The sequence below is a fragment of the Bos grunniens genome, chromosome 20, assembly GCF_055505025.1.
Source record: "Bos grunniens cultivar Pamir isolate PY7600 chromosome 20, Bosgru_T2T1.0, whole genome shotgun sequence".
NCBI lineage: Eukaryota > Metazoa > Chordata > Mammalia > Artiodactyla > Bovidae > Bos > Bos grunniens.
The window spans coordinates 56373420-56394983 of record NC_141184.1 but is presented as its reverse complement, the minus strand read 5'-3'; the positions used below and the strand labels follow the sequence as shown (position 1 = coordinate 56394983).

At 39.5% G+C, this 21564-nt stretch overlaps 1 pseudogene; it reads left to right on the top strand.

Moving 5' to 3' along the window:
• Positions 1-364: 364 nt before the first annotated feature.
• LOC147350435 (ferritin light chain pseudogene) lies at positions 365-883 on the top strand (annotated as a pseudogene).
• The last annotated feature ends 20681 nt before the right edge of the window (positions 884-21564 follow it).

The window sequence follows — 21564 nt, the reverse complement described above, 5'->3', positions numbered from 1 at the left end:
TTTGGGCCTCTTTCACAATAATCATTGTGAAAAATCAGCACGTATATAACCTCTAGTCAGCTCTGTGGCCCAGGCTCTCTGGGATAGATTTATGACTGGGCACCATTCCTGCTGATAAATTACCCTGGGCTTTGCTGATATGTGAAAAGTTTATGGAGTGAAAGTGTGCTTGGCAGTCCCTTGGATAGGTCTTTTACTTCAAAAGTGGTTGGATTGAACAGACGCAGGGAGACCCCTTGCTATAGCCTCTGACCACCCTCCAACATTTTCTCCAGTCACAACCTTCAAAATCAGCCACTCAGCTGTCCACAATCACCAGAAACAGCCACCATTTTTTGAGCTTAATTCCTTATTATCATCAACCATGAGCTCCCAGATTCATCAGAGTTATTCCACCAAGATGGAGGCCATTGTCAGCCACCTGGTTAACATGCCTCTGGGGCCTCCTATACCTAGCTCTCTCTGGGCTTCTTTTGAGCATGACAATGTGGCTCTGGAGTATGTGGGCCACTTTTTTTGGGAATTGGCCAAGGAGAAACACAAGAGTGCAGAGTCTCTTGAAAATGCAAAGCCAGAATGGTGGCTGTGCCCTCTTCCTGGATGTGCAGAAGCCATCTCAAGATGAGTGGGTAAAACCCAGGATGCTCTGGAAGCCACCCTTCTCATAGAGAAGAACCTGAGCCAGGTTCTTCTGGGTGCATGACCTGGGTTCTACCCATGCAGACCCCCACATTTGTGACTTCCTGGAGAACCACTTCCTAGATGAGGAGGTAAAACTCATCAAGAAGATGGGTGACTACCTGACCAACCTCTGCAGGCTGGCTGGTCCCCAGGCTGGGTTGGACAAATATCTTTCCAAAGGCTCACCCTTAAGCACAACTAGGAGCCTCTGAAGACCAGTGGCCATTGAGGAACCCCATGACATCAGGGCTGCCTGAAGCCCCTCTCTGCAAGCACTAGGCAGCTTTTTAACACCTTGGAGCTCTTTCTCAAGCCTTGGACCAAATGGAAACAATAATGCTTTTTGAGCAAAAGTAAAAAAATATATAAATGTTTATGGAGTAATTTTGTAAGAATTATGATGTAAGTGTCTGGGATAATTGGGAATATGACTTTTTTTTTTTTCAGTGCTTCACTGTGAAGTATGACACAGGAAATCCATTCTTAACATTTAGAGCAATTGTTCTCAAAGTCTAGTCCCTGGACCAGCAGCATCAGTTTCTCCTGGAAGCTTATTAGAAATGTAGATCCTCCTCATATCTACTATATCAGTAATTCTGGAGTTGGGGTCCAGAAATATTAACAATCCTCCAGGTGATTCTGTTGCACTCAAAAGTTTAAGAACCTGACAGAGTATTGGGATTAGAAGATAAAACCAAAGTACAGAAGAAAAATAGCAACAGTTTATTTGTTTTTAATAGAATTAGATTTTAAAGTTTTAAAAGGTTGCCAAAGTTGTCATTTTAAAAGGACCCCTTTTTTCTTGGATTGGAAGAATCAATATTGTCCAAGAAAATATACTACACTAGGCAATCTACAGATTCTATGCAATCTCTATCAAATTCCCAATGGTATTTTTCACAGAACTAGAACAAAAAATTTAAAAATTTTCGTGGAGACACAAAAGACCCCAAATAGCCACAGCAATCCTAGGAATGAAAAATAGAGTGGGAGGAATTAGACTCCCTGACTTCAGACTATACTACAAAGCTACAGTAATTAAAGCAGTATGGTACTGGCACAGAAACAGAAATAAAGATCATTAGAACAGGATAGAAAGTTCAGAAATAAGCCCCTGCACCTAGTGTAAATTAATGTATGACAAAGGAAGCAAGAATATACAATAGAAAAACTATACAATAGAGACAAGACAGTATCATCAATAAGAGGTTCTGGGAAAACTGGATAAGTGAAGTTATAAGTGAAGTCGCTCAGTTATGTCTGACTCTTTGTGACCCCATGGATGTAGCCCACCAGGCTCCTCCATCCATGGAATTTTCTAGGCAAGAGTACTGGAGTGGGTTGCCATTTCCTTCTCCAGGAGATCCTCCTGACCCAGGGATTGAACCCATGTCTCCTGCATTACGGGCAGATGCTTTACTGTCTGAGCCAAAACTGGATAGCTGCATGTAAAAGAATGAATTAAGAGTATTTCCTAACACCATATACAAAAATGAAACTCAAAATGGATCAAACACCTAAATGTAAGTCTGCACAGTATAAAACTTTTAGAGAAAAACATAGGGAGACTACTGTGGCATAAATCACAGCAAGATCATCTTTGATCAACCCCCCAAAGAAAATAATATGAAAAAATAAGCAAATTAGACCTAATTAAACTTTAAAGCTTCTGCATAGCAATGGAAACAATAAAAAAGACCGAAAAGACAACCCATCGAATGGGAGAAAATATTTGCAAATGAAGTGACCAACAAGAGATTAATCCAAAATACACAAAAGGCTCATGCAGCTCTATATAAAAAAAACAAGCAACACAATAAAAAAGTATGGGTAAAAGATCTAAATAGACATTTCTCCAAAGAAGATATACAGATGGCCAAAAAGCACATGAAAAGATGCTCAACATCACTATTAGAGAAATGCAAATCAAAACTACCATGATGTATCACCTCACACCAGTCAGGATGGGCATCATCAAAAAGTCTAAAAATAATAAATGCTGGAGAGGGTGTGGGGAGAAGGGAGCCCTCCCACACTTTTGGTGGGAATGTAAGTTGGTACAAACACTATGGAGAACAGTATGCAGGTTTCTTAAAAACTAAAAGTAGAACTACCATATGATCCAGCAATCCCACTCCTGGGCATATATTTGGAGATTATTATAATTCAAAAATATACATGCACCCTAATGTTCATTGCAGCACTATTTACAATAGTTAAGACATAGAAGCAACTTACATGTCCATCAACAGAGAAATAGATAAAAAAATATGGTACATATATACAATGGACTATTATTTATCCATAAAAAAGATTGAAATAATGCCATTTGTAGCAACATGAATGGACCTAGAGATTATCACATTAAGTGAAGTAAGTCAGACAGAGAAAGACAAATATCATAGATATCATTCATACATGGAATCTAATTTTAAAAGACACAAATGTACTTATTTATAAAACAGGAACAGACTTACCATTATCAGAGAAAACATGTTATCAGAGGGGAAACGTGTGGGGGAGGGATAAATCAGGAGCTTGGGATTAACAACACACACTACTATACATAAGATAACCAACAAGGACCTACTCTATAGCACAGGGAACTCTGTTCAATATTTTGTGATAACTCACATGGGGAAAGAATCTGAAAATGAATATATGTATAACTGAATAACTGCTGTACATCTGAAACTAACATGACATTGTAAATCAACTATACTCTAATAAAATTAAAATAAATAAACAAACATAGGGATCCCTTCTTTCTAGATAAGGAAACTGAGTCACAGATATGGTAGATAATTTAGTTTAGATGAGAGAGCTGTATCCCTATCCACTGGGGTTCTTCTGGATGACTGACTCTCCCATCCTATAAACTCAATAATGCTCACATAAGAGTATAATAAGGCTTCCCTCATGGCTCAGATAGTAAAGAATCTGCTGGCAATGCCGGAGACCCAGGTTCGATCCCTGAATTCAGAAGATCATCTAGAAAAGGGAATGGCAACCCACTCCAATATTCTTGCCTGGAGAGTCCCATGGACAGAGGATCCTGGCAGGCTACAATTCATGGGGTGGCAAAGAATTACACACGACTGAGCGACTAACATTTTCACTTTCAAGAGTGTGATATGTGTATAATATATCACCTCTCTTGGGTCATATGTTGGAGAAGCATAGTATTTACTGAAATAAGTCCCTCTCATGGTGGGAATTTGAGTTACTGTGGAGGATTGACTGGGGAGGCAGAATTAACTTTTAGGTTTCTTCACATCACACCTTAGACAGAGCCATTGACTTCTACACATAAAAGACACCATGACCTCAGTGAGATCAGTCTGTTCTGGACCAGTTACAAAATCTGTGTTTCTTCCCTGGTAGTGAAAATTGAGCTGATCTCAGGATTCTGAGACTTTGCTAAATTTAGTCAGAAACCTGAGATGGTACTATTGACCCATTTTCTACCCATTTTCCACTGAGCAAAAACCTGTGGTGAGCATGTACTTTGTTAACAGTGAGGCCACAAAGAGGATAAAAGGCCCTAAATGATAGAAATTAGGGACTTCATAGTCATTTGGGCCACAGATATCTCTGACAAGACTGTTACTTGATGAGAAATTGTGTGTACCACTGCCAAATAAAGTGTAATGCTATCACTGAAGAAACAGGTGTATTTTACTTTGTTCTTTTTCCATGCTTGAGTTCATACTGCCCCAGTCAACAAGAACAGTTTCACAAGGCTGTTTGGCTGCTTTAAATGATAATTGCTGTTGTCTGTTTTCCCTGTAATTGTTTTATTGTCTGTCTTTTCTCTACCTCACTAGCAATAATCTGTTGTTTGTGTTTTGAAACGACATTAAACTATTAAAAGCTAAAACCCTGAAGAACTATATTTTTCTGTGAAAACTGACAATACAAATGAAACCTGGGAGCCTGGTCCCACCTGCAGTCTAACTGCATTATTTATTATTCTTTGAGGCAACAATTTCAGTTCTTCTCCTGCCTTGAGATGACCTTTCTCTAACAGCCTGCAAGTTACCAATCTTTTTACATTTATTCGACACCTCTAACCCTCTCCTTGAAATAAGAACCCCCAAATTTGCTTGCCCCAGAAGTTTTTTCTAAATCAGAAGCCCAAGGAAGTCTTTATTTTCTGTATTTTCCTAATAGAAAATAACCTTCTGAAAGCTAGGTATTACCTTTTGTACATTTCCAGTTCTCCCAATGTACCATACAGCATCAGGCTAAATAGGAAGGGCTTAGACATAGTACTTGGAGAAGGCAATGGCACCCCACTCCAGTACTCTTGCCTGGAAAATTCCATGGATGGAGGAGCCTGGTAGGCTGCCATCTATGGGGTCACACAGAGTCGGACACGACCGAAGCGACTTAGCAGCAGCAGCAGTGGCAGACGTGGTACTCAAATTAAGTCCCTCATTACAGTAGTCATCCAGAAAGGAAAATGGAAGTACATAGAAGAGTCAAAGTGAGGGTACAAACAGTTGATTTTCCTCCCTAGTCTGGTAACCCTGCTTATATAAACATACACCTATGCATATTATACATAATGCTGTAAATAGCTGTAAGGCCAGGACATGGTATATATTTTGTGCTGAACGTGTACTACATTTAGACTCTGTGTGTGTGTGTGTGCCTGTTTGTGTGCACACATGTGGACTGTGTCCTGCCAGCAGAGCCCACTTTCACCTTCCACATGGATGGCATAACTATCTCACTATCAGGGAGCACATCTGGCTTTAGCAGGGCCCTTTGAGTCACTGTGATGTGGGTAATATGAGCAATCTTGGGGCTACAACCAACTAAAGTGTGTGTCACTGGGAGGGCTGTTGAAAGACTTAATGAGAAGATAGGGATGCAGGCAATCATAGGGATGTAGGTCTGGGATGATAGTGAAGCTGGATAGATAGGTACAGCCAACCCAGAGAAAAGTAAGAATCAGATGATTTGGAAAATGGAACACTAAATAAGGGATGGAACAGAGTATTCCATGTCTAAGACAGAGAATCTGTGAGTACCTCTATTCTGGCAACTTCATAGGCTGGCCCCTGCCCTCCCCTCAACAAATGACACCAGCGAGCTGTAGGATTGCCTTCATTTCATCACAATGGCCTTGGAAGTATTGACCCTTGAAGAGGAGGGGAGGAGCTTGAAAACTGAAATGAATCAAAAGCAATCAAAGAACTATATGGCCCTAAAGAGTGTGTGGATTTGCAGGAAAATTGTTTTGTAAATGATAATTACATTATTTGGAGTTAAAAGAACACAGCTGCATTTCATAAATGAAAGTATTTATCAGTTGAAGTTACCAACTCAGGTAGGCAGACTGGGCATGTAGAACTTGATAAGGATTAAACTAGTAAGTCCTGAAGTATATATTTTCTATGACTGAAAATAACTAGAAGATAAGATTGGCTCTTAGGAAGCTAGGGGAACCTGAGATCTCAAGGGTGTGAACTCCCTTCAACACACAGCTGTAGAGAAGGTCAACCTTTCCGATAGCACCTTCTCCACTCCTTTTTCTGGTAGAACAATCCCCTTCTTGGGGCTTCCTTGGGAGACCTGGTCTTTGTGATACCCACTGAGGGTACAAAGTTTCCCAGTGACATCCCTTTGGAGGACAGGGTCACAGGCTCCAAAATCTTGCATCTCTCATCCTTGTTCCCTCCCAGTTTCCTTTTCTAATCTTGCTGAGATACAAATGGCAGTTTGGCAAGGGGTATGGAAAAGGATTATTTTAGGCACCAAATTTTGCATGGGAAGTATATAGTCAAGACTAATGATGTACAGGTTCTAACCAAGTAGAACAAGTAACATAGAAAGAAAAAGAGAACAAAGCTTTATTTTTCCAACTTGACAATTGCTTACTATTTTGTCCTAGCATCTAGGCAGCAGGCTTCTGCATAGCAAGGAAGACAATTATTTCTGGGCAAGTTTCTAGGCATGCCAGTCTCCTTCACCCAAGTATATTACTCCCATCGATCTGTCATAGCATCTGAAATTCTACCACTGAAATTGCCTTACTTTGGATTAAAGTACCATATCTCAAGTATTTTTTAATTGCAGTCCTGATGCAGCAGAGCAAGCCAAAGAAGCAAAAGCAACATATTCACAGAAGCAGCTTCAAGGAAAGCACAAGAGATGAATCCGCTTGTGTTTGCATCCCAAGTTCACAATCTCAGCTGCCATTGATCTCCTCTCAGGACTGGAAGGGCTGATCTTGGTCTTACGTGACCCTCTCTGTCAGCCATGGTAGAAGAGGAGGGAGCCACAAGTGCAGACAGACAGAGTGGAAGTATCACAGCCTCATGACTTAACTGGCTCTTCTCCTGGACAGAACAGGTCACTTCCTCTTCAGCAACCCAGACAACACTGGGCATGGGTACCATGATCATGTTGCAAATTAATCTGTGATTCTCTTGCTAGGACTGTTCAGACACACCTGTTTCAAGACTTTTGTATCAAAAATTTACTTTCTCTTAAACTCACGTGTTTATACCATACCTTTTCGAATCTAATTTTATTTCTTGTTTCTGGAGATTTCCTTTCTGGAAATTCTCTCATAATGCTTTTTTTTTTGTAATTTAGTGACTTCAAATGTACCTTCTCCTCTGCATTTCTATAACCTTAATTTTTATTCTTGCTTATGGTTCTCCAGTGAAGTTGTTAAATAAAATTTGAGTATTTACACATTAGAATCCTCTTTGTAACTCAGTGTATTTCCATTTCAGAAGTTTTTCCCCAATGCTGCAGGCTATCTTTGGTATTTAGGATCTTGCTCACGTCTAAACTAATTTGAATTAAGCTGATCATTTAGTTACCATGAGATTTGTGAAATGTAACAGCCATCCTCTATCCCATAAACTGAGAGCGCTGCTGAAGACTTGAGAAGTATTATCTAAGTGGTTGAAACTGCCTAGGGAGTTCAGGTGCCACAGAGCTCCCACCTAAAATGAAACAACCCCAACAGATGGCTCCATTGGGTTTGACCATTGGTTTAGTCCAAATCCCTGAATGTTTGGGAGTGATCGTGGATCTGGTTTTGGAGTTAGTAGCCCTCCCTGTGACTTGTGAGATTTATTTACATTCTCTCTACTTATGGGCTTCCCTGGTGGCTCAGACAGTAAAGAATCTGCTTGCAGTGCAGGAGACCGGGGTCAGAAATATCTCATGGAGAAAGCAATGGTTACCCACTCTAGTATGCTTGCCTGGAGAACTCCATGGACAGAGGGGGCCTGGCGGGCTGCAGTCTATGTGGTTGCAAAGAGTAGGACACAATTTTTACTTTTCTCTATTTATAGTTGTTTTCATAACATGGGTAATGTTTTCCAGTCACTGAAAATAAACCTTGGAGAAGTCGCACAATTATAAAAGAACTTACTGCTTATAGATTCATTTTGATATTTGGCAAAACTAATACAATTATGTAAAGTTTAAAAATAAAATAAAATAAAAGAATTAATGGTACACATTATCTGCTACTGGTACATATAATTCTTAATATTATCTTTTTTTAATATTGTCATTCAGAAAGCTTGTTGACAGAGAAGCCTACTCTATTTCTTTTATTTGGTCTCTTGCTAGGCCACCTTGTTACAGGACTCCAGAGGGTGCCTTCCTGTAGATCGTAATAATGTCCTTGCTGTTGATCAACACACTGCCTTGCTATAAGTCTCATGAGTTGCTTATGATTTTTCTCTGATTATTTTTACCCCTATTGCTAGAGATGATATGACTCTAGCATAATTTTATAGACAGGGAATTTTTATAGAAAATAACTTTTTAGGCAGATAATCTTTTGTACTTTGGAAAAAATAATCACATGGCATAGTTTCTTTTTTCCCTGTGTTGGTTGTCTTGTTTTCTTTCTCTATTCCTTTATAATTTTATCATAAATTTATATCATTATAGAGCTTTAAAATTCTATTTTTGTTTTCACTAGAAGCAGTAAGAAGCCCAGATTTCCTTGTCTTCCATTCCTCACATCTTTCCTATTGCTCAATAAGGATTGATATGTCAGTAAATCTGGAAGACTTAGCAGTGGCCACAGGACTGGAAAAGATCAATTTTCATTCCAATACCAAAGAAGGGTAATGCCAAAGAATGTTCAAACTACCATACAGTTGCACTCATTTCACATGCTAGTAAGGTTATGCTCAAAATTCTTCAAGCTAGGCTTCAGCAGTATGTGAACCAAGAACTTTCAGATATACAAGCTGGATTTAGAAAAAGCAGAAGAACCAGAGATCAAATTGTCGACATTTGTTGGATCATAGAAAAACCAAGGGAATTCCAGGAAAACACCTACTTCAGGCTAAAGCCTGAAACATCTACAAAGGCTAAAGCCTTTGATTGTGTGGATCACAACAAACTGTGATCAACATTTGTTGGATCATAGAAAAACCAAGGGAATTCCAGGAAAACATCTACATCAGGCTAAAGCCTAAAACATCTACAAAGGCTAAAGCCTTTGATTGTGTGGATCACAACAAACTGTGGAAAATTTTAGAAAGAGAGATGGGAAAATCAGACCACCTTACTTGTCTCCTGAGAAACCCGTATGCCGCTCAAGAATCAACAGTTAGAATCAGACATGGAACAATGGACTGGTTCAAAATTGGGAAAGGAATATGACAAGACTGTATATTGTCACCCTGCTTATTTAACCTATATGCAGAGTACATGATGTGAAAGGCTGGGCTGGATAAATCACAAACTAGAATCAAGACTGCCAGGAGGAATACCAGCAACTTCAGATACGCAGATGACACCACTCTAATGGCAGAAGATGAAGACAAAGTAAAGCCGCCCCCAATGAGGGTGAAAGAGGAGAGTGAAAAAGCCGGTTTGAAACTCAACACTCAAAAAAACTAAGATCATGGAATCCAGTCCCACCACTTTATGGCAAAGAGAAGGGGAAAAAGTGGAAGTAGTGTCAGATTTTATTTTCTTGGGCTCTGAAGTCACTGTGGACTGTAGCCATAAAATTAAAAGATGTTTGCTCCTTTGAAGGAAAGCTTTGACAAACCTAGACAGCATATTAAAAAAAAGAAAGACATCACTTTCCCGACAAAGGTCTGAATCCTCAAAGCTATGGTTTTTCCAGTAGTCATGTATGGATGTGAACATGCATGCATGCTAAGTTGCTTCAGTTGTGTCTGACTCTTTGCAGCCCTATGGACTGTAGCTCGCCAGGCTCCTCTGTCCATGGGATTCTCCAGGCAAAAATACTGGAGTGAGTTGCCATTTAATGTTGGACCATAAAGAAGGCTGAATGCTGAAGAACTGATGCTTCTGAATTACAGTCCTGGAGAAGACTCCTGAGAGTCCGTTGGACTGCAAGGTGATCAAACCAGTCAATCCTGAAGGAAATCAACCCTGAATATTCATTGGAAGGACTGATGATGAAGCTGATGCTCCACTATTTGGCCACCTGTTGCAAAGAGCTGAAACATTGGAAAAGACCCTGATGCTGGGTAAGATTGAATGCAAAAGGAGAAGGGAGCAGCAGAAGATGAGACTGCCATAACAATGGCAGTTGTTATGGCATAACAATTGGATATGCCATCCAATTGGCATAACATCACCAATGGACATGAATTTGAGTAAACTCCAGGAGATAGTGATAGATGGGTAACTGTCCATGCTGCAGTCCATGGGGTCACAAAGAGTCAGACACAACTTAGTGACTTGAACAATGACAACAACAACATGATACAGACTCATAGACATAGAAAATAAACTTACGGTTTCCAAACGGGAAACAGAAGGGAGGTTTGAGCAGTGTAGGATTAACAGATGCAAACTGCCTTATGTAAGACAGATAAGCGACACGAATTTACCATACAGCACAGAGATAGAACTCTTTTTAAAATCTTATAATAACCTATAATGGAAAATAATCAATATGTATATATAAAACTGAATGGCTTTGCCATACACCTGAAACTAACAAAATATTGTAAATCAACTATATTTTGATTAAAAATATTTATATGATAAAAAAGAATTGCTTATTTCTAGAATTTTCTATTTAATACTCTTGGCCCAAGATTGACTGCAGGTAGCTGAAAATAAGGAAAGTATAACAGTGGATAAGGGGGACTACTGTAATCAGAAAATACCTCCTTCAAGATTAGTCATTATTCAATCGCATATATGGTAGCAATGCACAGTCTTAGCAAGACCAGGGAAGATAAGCCCACTAGATGTTTCTAAAATGGTGACGATTTTGTGTGTGTGGGTGGGTGTTTGGAGAGAAGAAGTTTAAGTAGTCACATTCTTGATTTTTGTCAGAATGTAAGACATTAAGTAAGGAGGTCTCCCCTTTGTGGCTTACACAGCATAGTCTAAAAGGCTGAATAAAATATAGTCTGTAACATGGTGAAGAATTTGAGCCAGAGATCAGAGGCATCATTTCATGGAGGAACTTGATGTTAATTGAAGGTGACAAAGTATGAAAAGCCTAAGGGACTGACGCCCTTTACTGGCTAGGAGAGGGGCAATTTGTGTAGGTGTGAATACACCATAAATAACTGCATGTCTGTTATCCAGCTGAATTAATTTGCATTTAAAACTCTAAGAGGTGGTCAAAACTGCCTCTGGGAAATTAAATGTCAGTATTGAAACTTACAACGTGTTCTGTACTTTGGGAAATAGAATATCCTTAAGCATGAAGATCCTTGAAGAAAACAGGTCTCCTTACCACTTACCCCAGAGAAAATCAGTACAGTGAACTTCTTTTTGCTTGTTCACAGTATACACATCAGGAAAAGTCTCACCAGCTCTCCAATTTTCAGCCCCTAACTCTTACTCCTCCTGAGCTTCCCTGGCTCAATGGTAAAGAATCCACCTACCAATGTGGAAGATGTGGGTTCAATTCCTAGGTTGGAAAGATCCCCTGGAGAAGGAAATGCCAACCCACTCCAGTATTCTTGCCTAGGAAATCCCGTAGACAGAGGAGCCTGGCAGGCTACAGTCCATGAAGCGGCAAAAGAGTCAGACGCGACTGAGCAACTAAACAACAGCAACAATCCCTTACTTTGACTCTGGTGTGGAATGTAGGAGACCTGCCTGCATTTGTCTGTCTTTTTCTGAAAGAAACAGGGGATGGAGGCTGGGAGCCAGTTGTTTGGAAGCATAGAACACATATGTTCCTTCAGAAAGAGTCAGCTTGGTTCCCACATTGCCTCTGAGATCCATCACTCCCTTTCTTTGTCCTCTTTCCCGTGCCTGGTTCATGTTCATGACACCGGCTGAATTGTCCCCTCAACACTAATTTTGGTTGATTGTGCTACTTCAACTTCTTGGATGGAGCTCCTTTCTGCACCTGTCCAGACAGGTGACTGGTACTATAGAATCCTGTCTTGGTTTGACTAGGTGTCTCCCCTCAATAACTAAGATCTGCCACACAAAACAGAAGCCAGCTACTCCATATCTGGCCCCTGACCACAGACACTGTCAGATTTTCCTGCTATATCTCACCTGTCCAACTGATTGTTCATGAGAGAGATACTGACTTTCAGAATAAGGACTGAGCTTTCATTCTGTCTTGAGTTGCATTTTCCAGGCTCAGATTCCATTGACAGTGACCAAATGACCTATTATATCTGGAGCCTGAGTCACTCAAGGTGTGCTATATGTTCATATTTATAGAAAAGTCAAAGTATCTCCTCAAATCTTAGGATCTGCCTGGATCCCTATTCCAGACTCTAATGTATGGAAGCATGAATACTCCCCTACCTGTGACTTCTGTCCTTAGTTTATAATTCTAGTGGTATTCTCTTACAGGCCTTGGTTTTAAGATGATTCTGACTGCTATTTCAGCTTCCTGGGACATCTACCTCCTTAATAACTTATTTAAGCGACCCTTTTCATGCAATGCTCTCTGGCTGCCATGTAGTTAGAATTTCCTCATGTTTTTGTGTTGCTTAAGCTTCTGGCTTGAGGCTTAACCTATTTTAATCAATATTTCATGGCATGGCTTGCATGCTAGTACCTTCTTTATACACTCTTTCTTTATATTCATGCTGATTCCTTGAACCCCAGTCTCTGCTTCACTTCCCATTCTTAAATTAAAAACATGTATTTCCTATGCCAAGAGTGATTGATTTCCTGGCTGTGGCCACATCTAGATTCTTGAAACCACTTTTGTTCTCTTCTACTTACTGTCCAGGGATGCTGTATTGTATCCCTAGTACTGATGATAATCATTCTGATTATCAGTAAAGAAAGGAGGGCTAAAAACAGGACAAAAGAAACTCACAAAGCATCCACCTACTAGAAGTAGAGCTAAGCCTCATAGAACCAGGAAAGTGATGAGATAATATTTTTATCTTAGGGTGACCACACAGTTCATCATTTCCCCTTCACTCCATGTCTGCAACATTTTTGTTTTTTTCTGGACTAGCTTTCTCCACAAGCCTGTTAGTGTTGCCCTTCATCACTTTTGTCTACCATAGACTGGCCTATGGATTGGTTCCCACCAGAAGAAGTGTCCGACTCCTGATCCAATCAGGAACGCTCAAAGCAAGGGCTCCTGTGGCAGTTCACGACTTCCCAAGCTCATCACTTCAGCAGAGGAAACAAAGATAACTTTCAGAGAAAAAGGCAGACACTCAGCATATTCCCCCAAGCATGTCTAACACAATTAACTCTAAAAATTTGGGTAAAAATTTGTCAATTCACTGGCCATGCACGCATAGGTCAATAATATTTTAAAAAGAGAACTAAGCACTACGAAGTAACAGAGTAGTATTAAATATTCAGAGACAACTGATTGAACCTAATCAGGTGTGAGAGGTTGCAGAGAAATATATGCTAAAGGATGGTAAGACATTAACGAAACTTAAAGAGCGTGGAAAGTGTGGATAAACTTGATCTGCCAACTCAGTTAATACTAAAAATATACTGTATGAATATAAAACGGCAAGTAAGATGCTTTGAGCTTTTTTTCTTTTTTTTGCAAAAATATTTCTAACTGCTGAAAAGTGTTTCCAGAATTCTGTACTCTTCTACAAAAAATGTTATTAAGAAACTAATTAGAGAATTATAATTATCATTGATTAAGACTCCTTTATTGAAAAAAGCAGAAAAACATATTGGATATGATTATGTAGAAAAGATTAATAGAACCAGATATGGGCAAGCAGATCAGGAGAAGGGCAGTCAGTAATAAGACATTGATTTTCACAACCTCTTGTGTCCTCCAGGGACAGGAGCAAGTCTGTTCTATATCCTGAGTACTGTCTCTAAGACGGGGGAGTTTCTCTAGGGTCTGTCAGTGATGCTGTGCAGCTATGACACAGGGCAAGTAGGGTGTTCCAGGCAGGATTGATGTCTGCTACCAGACAGGCAGACCAGAAAGGCAGGAACATAGGGGACTTTGTTCACACAGGAAGCAGTCAGAGCAGAGATGTCAGCTGAGTTTAGAATCCTAGCCCTAGCATTTCTAAGGCTGAACTAGGCGCATTGCTTCATCTCTAATTTTGTTTCCTTCAGCATAATAAGTGGGATAGTAATGATACTTCATAGGATAATTATTCATAAGATATATATACAGTGTCTAGCACTGTGACTGAGAGAATGGAATTGCAGTAAACATAGTATTATTACTCAAAATGAATGAAAGAAACAGGCAGAAAATGGGATCTGGGGCAGAACATGGCATACGGTTAGGCATGCGAAAGTGACTGTCTTCCTAGTCTATGTTGATAAAGCTTGGTAGGTACATACTTTTTTTTTCTTATATAACATGAGGCAATGAAATACAAGTATTTGGAGCCAGTTAACTGAAACAGAAAGAGAACTAGGTTGTTTGGGGAGACATCAACAATTTTACAGTTGGCAAAAAAATGCTACAATTTTCTGTTTCTTAAGTGATCTTAAAGTTTACTTTCTTGGTCCTTGTTTAAAGGGTCTCAGAGACTCCTTTAAATCTCCTTTTTCCCTTTCAACAGAAATGTAATGATCACTGATTTTTGTCTCTTCTTCCCCAATCTTTCCAAGAGTCATTTACATTCTTCAGGATCAAAGCTCAAGGGTATATTTGAAGCATCTCATAAGCAGACTCTATTGCCACTTCCCCTGGACTGACTTCTCTCTCTGCATTATTTTTCCTCTACCATGAATTCAAAATGTTAGTACCACGACTCTTTTCTTTGTATTTTATTTTCACTATTTCACTCAAATTTCTCCACTGCTGTTACATTGCTCTTGGTATCAGATTTCAGTTTCTTTTAAAGAATCAAAATGCCTGAGCCTTTGGGAGTATTTACTGTCTTGATGAAATTATAAGAAAAAATCACTGAAATGTAAATTGTAGATATCAAGACAGTTTACCTTCCCCTCCAAAGTAATTAAACCTGTATCACCCAAGAATGTTATCCCACATTACTAGAATACAATTATCACACTTAAGGAATTTGACATTGTTAAATCACTTTCTAATATGCATCCCATATTCAAATTTCTTATTTGTCCCTAAAATAGTCTTCATATTTATTTCCTGTTTGTTTGTTTTATGCTCTGATGCAATCATGTATCACTCATTGCCTTTGGTTGTCTTGGCATGAACACATTTAAAAACTTATAGGGTGATTCTGAAAATCTTTTCTCTTCCCTTCCTGTTAAAAGCCAGGGAGGTAGAAAGCTACTCTACTTACTCAAAAGTGTGGCCCTTAGAGTTATGCTTTATAAATTCTATAAATTTAAAACAAGAATAGCGTGCAGTAAATTTTCTTAAAATTAGTAATGCTTCCAGATGGATTTGATTATTGTGAGAACTTCAAGGCCCAAGAATCCTTTGGAGAGAAGATTTTTGAATTAATAAGTCCTTGTGAGGCATTCAAGCTGTGCCAGGTTAGAAAAGGATAAGTAGATTTCTGCCATCAGAGGGGCTGATCCTCTCTTAAGAGTTGTATATTTTGCTAGGAACAAGAATTGCTTAGGATTTAGTACCCACCCAAGGAGGAGAAGGGGATGACAGAGGATGAGATGGCTGGATGGCTTCACCGACTCTATGGTCATGAGTTTGAGTAAACTCCAAGAGTTGGTGATGGACAGGGAGGCCTGGTGTGCTGCGATCCATGGGGTCTCAAAGAGTCAGACACAACTGAGTGACTGAACTGACTGACTGAAGGTTATACAATTGCCAAATAAGCCTCTAAGATAAACTAGTTTTTTCAGTCAAATATGATGGCCTGACCGATGAACAGAACCACAACTCATTAGTATGATCAGTGAGGAGTGAGTGATCGTTGTTCAGTTGTGTCTGACTCTCTGAGGCCCCATGGACTACTAGGGGTAGTAGGAACATACTAGGCTCCCCGGTCCATGGAATTATCCAGGCAAGAATACTGGAGTGGGTTGCCATTTCCTTCTCAATTAGTATGATCAGCAAAGTTGTAATTATAAAATGATAAATGCAAATGTATTTTTTTAATGCAAAAAAGCAAAATGGCTGTCTGAGGAGGCCTTACAAATAGCTGTGAAAGGAAAAGAAGTGAAAAGCAAAGGAGAAAAGGAAAGATATTCCCATTTGAATACAGAGTTCCAAAGAATAGCAAGGAGAGATAAGATAGCCTTCCTCATTTTTTTAAGGAATCTCCACACTGTTCTCCATAGTGGCTGTACTAGTTTGCATTCCCAACAGTGTAAGAGGGTTCCCTTTTCTCCACACCCTCTCCAGCATTTATTGCTTGTAGACTTTTGGATCTCAGTCATTCTGACTGGCGTGAAATGGTACCTCATAGTGGTTTTGATTTGCATTTCTCTGATAATGAGTGATGTTGAGTATCTTTTCATGTGTTTGTTAGCCATCTGTATGTCTTCTTTGGAGAAATGTCTATTTAGTTCTTTGGCCCATTTTTTGATTGGGTCATTTATTTTTTTGGAGTTGAGCTGTAGGAGTTGCTTGTATATTTTTGAGATTAGTTGTTTGTCAGTTGCTTCATTTGCTATTATTTTCTCCCATTCTGAAGGCTACCTTTTCACCTTGCTAATAGTTTCCTTTGTTGTGCAGAAGCTTTTAAGTTTAATTAGGTCCCATTTGTTTATTTTTGCTTTTATTTCCAATATTCTGGGAGGTGGGTCATAGAGGATCCTGCTGTGATGTATATCGGAGAGTGTTTTGCCTAAAACTGGAAATAGAACTGCCTTATGATCCAGCAATCCCACTGCTGGGCATGCACACTGAGGAAACCAGAAAGGAAAGAGACACGTGTACCCCAATGTTCATCGCAGCACTGTTTATAATAGCCAGGACATGGAAGCAACCTAGATGCCCATCAGCAAATGAATGGATAAGAAAGCTGTGGTACATATACACAATGGAGTATTACTCAGCCATTAAAAAGAATACATTTGAATCAGTTCTAACGAGGTGGATGAAACTGGAACCTATTATACAGAGTGAAGTAAGCCAGAAAGAAAAACACCAATACAGTATACTAACACATATATATGGAATTTAGAAAAATGGTAACAATAACCCTGTGTACGAGACAGCAAAAGAGACACTGACGTATAGATCAGTCTTATGGACTCTGTGGGAGAGGGAGAGGGTGGGGAGATTTGGGAGAATGGCATTGAAACATTTATAATATCATGTATGAAGCAAGTCGCCAGTCCAGGTTTGATGCACGATACTGGATGCTTGGGGCTGGTACACTGGGACGACCCAGAGGGAGGGTACAGGGAGGGAGGAGGGAGGAGGGTTCAGGATGGGGAGCATGGGTATACCTGTGGCGGATTCATTTTGATGTTTGGCAAAACTAATACAATATTGTAAAGTGTAAAAATAAAATAAAATTTAAATTAAAAAAAAAAAAAGATAGCCTTCCTCAGTGATCAATGCAAAGAAATAGAGGAAAACAACAGAATGGGAAAAACTAGAGATCTCTTTGAGAAAATTAGAGATACCAAGGGAACATTTCATGCAAAGATGGGCTTGATAAAGGACAGAAATGGGATGGACCTAACAGAAGCAGAAGATATTAAGAAGAGGTGACAAGAATACACAGAAGAACCTTACAAAAAAGATGTTCATGACCCAGATAATCACAATGGTGCGATCACTCACCTAGAGCCAGACATCATGAAATCTGAAGTCAAGTGGGCCTTGAAAGCATCACTACGAACAAAGCTAGTGGAGGTGATGGAATTCCAGTTGAGCTATTCCAAATCCTGAAAGATGATGCTGTGAAAGTGTTGCACTCAATATGCCAGCAGATTTGGAAAACTCAGCAGCGGCCACAGGACTGGAAAAGGTCAGTTTTCATTCTAATCCCAAAGAAAGGCAATGCCAAAGAATGCTCAAACTACTGCACAATTGCACTTATTTCACATGCTAGTAAAGTAATGCTCAAAATTCTCCAAGTCAGGCTTCAGCAATACGCGAACCGTGAACTTCCAGATGTTCAAGCTAGTTTTAGAAAAGGCAGAGGAACCAGAGATCACATTGCCAACATCCACTGGATCATGGAAAAAGCACGAGTTCCAGAAAAACATCTATTTCTGCTTTATTGACTATGCCAAAGCCTTTGACTGTGTGCATCACAATAAACTGTGGAAAACTCTGAAAGAGATGGGAATACCAGACCACCTGACCTGCCTCTTGAGAAACCTATATGCAGGTCAGGAAGCAACAGTTAGAACGGGACACGGAACAACAGACTGGTTCAAAATAGGAAAAGGAGTACATCAAGGCTGTATACTGTCACCCTGCTTATTTAACTTATATGCAAAGTACATCATGAGAAACGCTGGGCTGGAAGAAGCACAAGCTGGAATCAGGATTGCTGGGAGAAATATCAATAACCTCAGAAATACGGATGGCACCACCCTTATGGCAGAAAGTGAAGAGGAACTAAAAAGCCTCTTGATGAAAGTGAAAGAGGAGAGTGAAAAATTTTGCTTAAAGTTCAACATTCAGAAAACTAAGATCATGGCATCTGGTCCCATCACTGCATGGGAAATAGATGGGGAAACAGGGAAACAATGTCAGACTTTATTTTTGGGGGCTCCAAAATCACTGCAGATGGTGATTGCAGCCATGAAATTAAAAGACGCTTACTCATTGGAAGGAGTTATGACCAACTTAGATAGCATATTAAAAAGTAGAAACATTACTTTGCCAACAAAGGTCCATCTAGTCAAGGCTATGGTTTTTCCAGTGGTCATGTATGAATGTGAGAGTTGGACTGTGAAGAAAGCTGAGTGCCGAAGAATTGATGCTTTTGAACTGTGGTGTTGGAGAAGACTCTTGCGAGTCCCTTGAACTGCAAGGAGATCCAATCAGTCCATCCTAAAGGAAATCAGTACTGAGCGTTCATTGGAAGGACTGCTGCTGAGGCTGAAACTCCAATACTTTGGCCACCACATATGAAGAGTTGCCTCATTGGAAAAGACCCTGATGTTGGGAGGAATTGGGGGCAGGAGGAGAAGGGGACAACAGTGGATGAGATGGCTGGATGGCATTATCGACTCGATGCACATGAGTTTGGATGAACTCCGGGAGTTGGTGATGGACAGGGGGCCCTGGCGTGCTGCGATTCACGGGGTCACAAAGAATCAGACACGGCTGAGTGACTGAACTGAACTGAACTGAACTGAATGTATACTATAAAGTGAATTGTTAATAATTGGCTATAGTACCCCTGTTTCTATCTACTCTGAAGTATCTTTTTTAGTCTTTTAAAGAATATTATCATTGTTCCAGTCTTCTCATAACTGTAGATTATAATTGGAAATTTTTCTTCATGATTATTTTAAGGGCTACAAAAGACACTCTGGAAAACCTAACATTGCTTCAGGGCTTAATATTCAAAATCATTGCAAATGTGATTGACACTGGACAATAGAAAGCCAAAGAGAAGTTATTATTCAAATATTTTATTAATTAAGACTTAGTTGATTGTTTCTAAAATGAAGCACTTTCAAGAACAGTTCTAGGAGCTAGGAGCTGTCACTTTTTCTACATCATCCTCTGATATAAAGTGTTAAGGTTATTTAAAATGCAGAAGCATTACCACTTTTTGCTTTTTTTATCTTGACTTGGCCCTCCCTTTAGAATTTTTTTTTTTTGCACTAAAGATTTTATCTTGGTTTCTTTCATTTCCAGGGTAGCCTTCCTAGAATGAATAGAAGAATAAGGTAACGCTGATTGATTTGGCTTGATACCAACAGAGAGGTTTGAGCTTTTTGATTGTTAGAGTGAGATTTCCTGAAATTGACAATGTAGATCGTGTTCCCTTCCTTCCACCTACAGCACACAGAGACTACAGAAGAAACAAAAGGCAAGAACATGCTATCCCCTTGTGCTTTGAGTTGAAGTAATTTCAGCTTAACTTGAGAACATATCAGAAAATGATGACCATGTGGTCCAGTCTTACAAGGTCAATTTGTGATTTCTTTCTGCACTACCTTCTTTCTTTCTTTCACTACCTTCCTCTCATTTTCTACATTTTCCTTGCTCCTCCTCCTTCAGTATTGCCAAAAATCTTCACATAATTTTTCTGGGAAATACACAGTAGAGAAAAGGTTTGAGGAACCTCAGGACAAGTTTTCCTGGGAGTGGGAATGCTTTTGATTTTACTTCAAGATTTTGGGGAGAAAGCTAATAGTGATATTATTGAAAGTATCATGCAATATTACAGCAACTGAATATATGTTAATACAGTACAAAATTCAAGTATTTTTTTTTAAAGAAAACAAAAAGACTATAGATTGTTTTGCTTACAATAGAACTATACTTTGCCATTGGGATTCTATGATATAAAAACTTGCAAACCAAAGTAATATGAGCTCCAGGTCCAAAAGGTTTGTTCTAAATTCCTATATCATAGTTTGGATTCCCTAGTAAGTAAATTCCGAGATGGAGTGGCTTTGTCTTGCCACATCTCAACTCCAGCCAGACCCCTAGAACCAGGGAACTGAGTGAAGTTACTGAGCGAATAAGGCTGCATCTTCCCAGATTGTTGATGATACAGGTTCTCTGAGAAGAGTTGTAAATGGGAGGAAGTGACTGACACCTCTGAAATTAACATAGAGTTTCCCAAAATAACTGCTTTGGAGAAGCAGACATTCATTTAGATATAAAAATTCTAATGTTTATCAAAGTTCAGTTTTTACAATTAGTATCTCCTTTTAATATTTCTCTGGAATGGCAGTGAAGTTGGAGTGATACCTTTTTACAAAGGCAAGGAAAATTTCCTTTCCATTTTGAGCCCTTAAATATCTTTCCAGTTGCTCAACACTGGTAAGGGCATGCCCCAGTTAGGCTATGATGATTTTTCTTTTTAGTGTATTTGGAAGACATTGAGTTGATACTGTGGGTTTGAAATGTTCTTTTCCATCATGACTATCCAAATAGCAACCAAACAGACTCATAAGTCAACACAAACTATCCAGCCTAATGTTCTAGATTCTAGATATCGTTAAAGAGTAAGCATTTCTTTCTTCTCACCATTATAGATCGATCAAAATGAAAAAGTATAAGATGCACCTGAATGCACAAATGAGTCATGTTTAGCTCAATGTGGATCTCTGCCCTGGCCTAGCCATATCTCAACTGTTTGTGTTGAGTGTTCAGCTAGCTGTGCATCATTCCATCTTTTTTGTTTTTTGGAATCAGAGACTGGGCATCTTAGTGCATCATGTTTTTCTGCTCCTGCCCTGAGACTGCAAGTCTCTATGGTTTTACAACTCTCTGGGCAACACCCCCACGGTCCTTGCTGGTACAGAGTAACACATTCCATTGCCGGCTCTGAGTTTTCAGCCCATCACTGTATTCTCTCCAGCACAATGAGGCCTTGTCAGTTTTATTACATTCAGTCTTGTAAACCAATGATCAGGCTCAATATC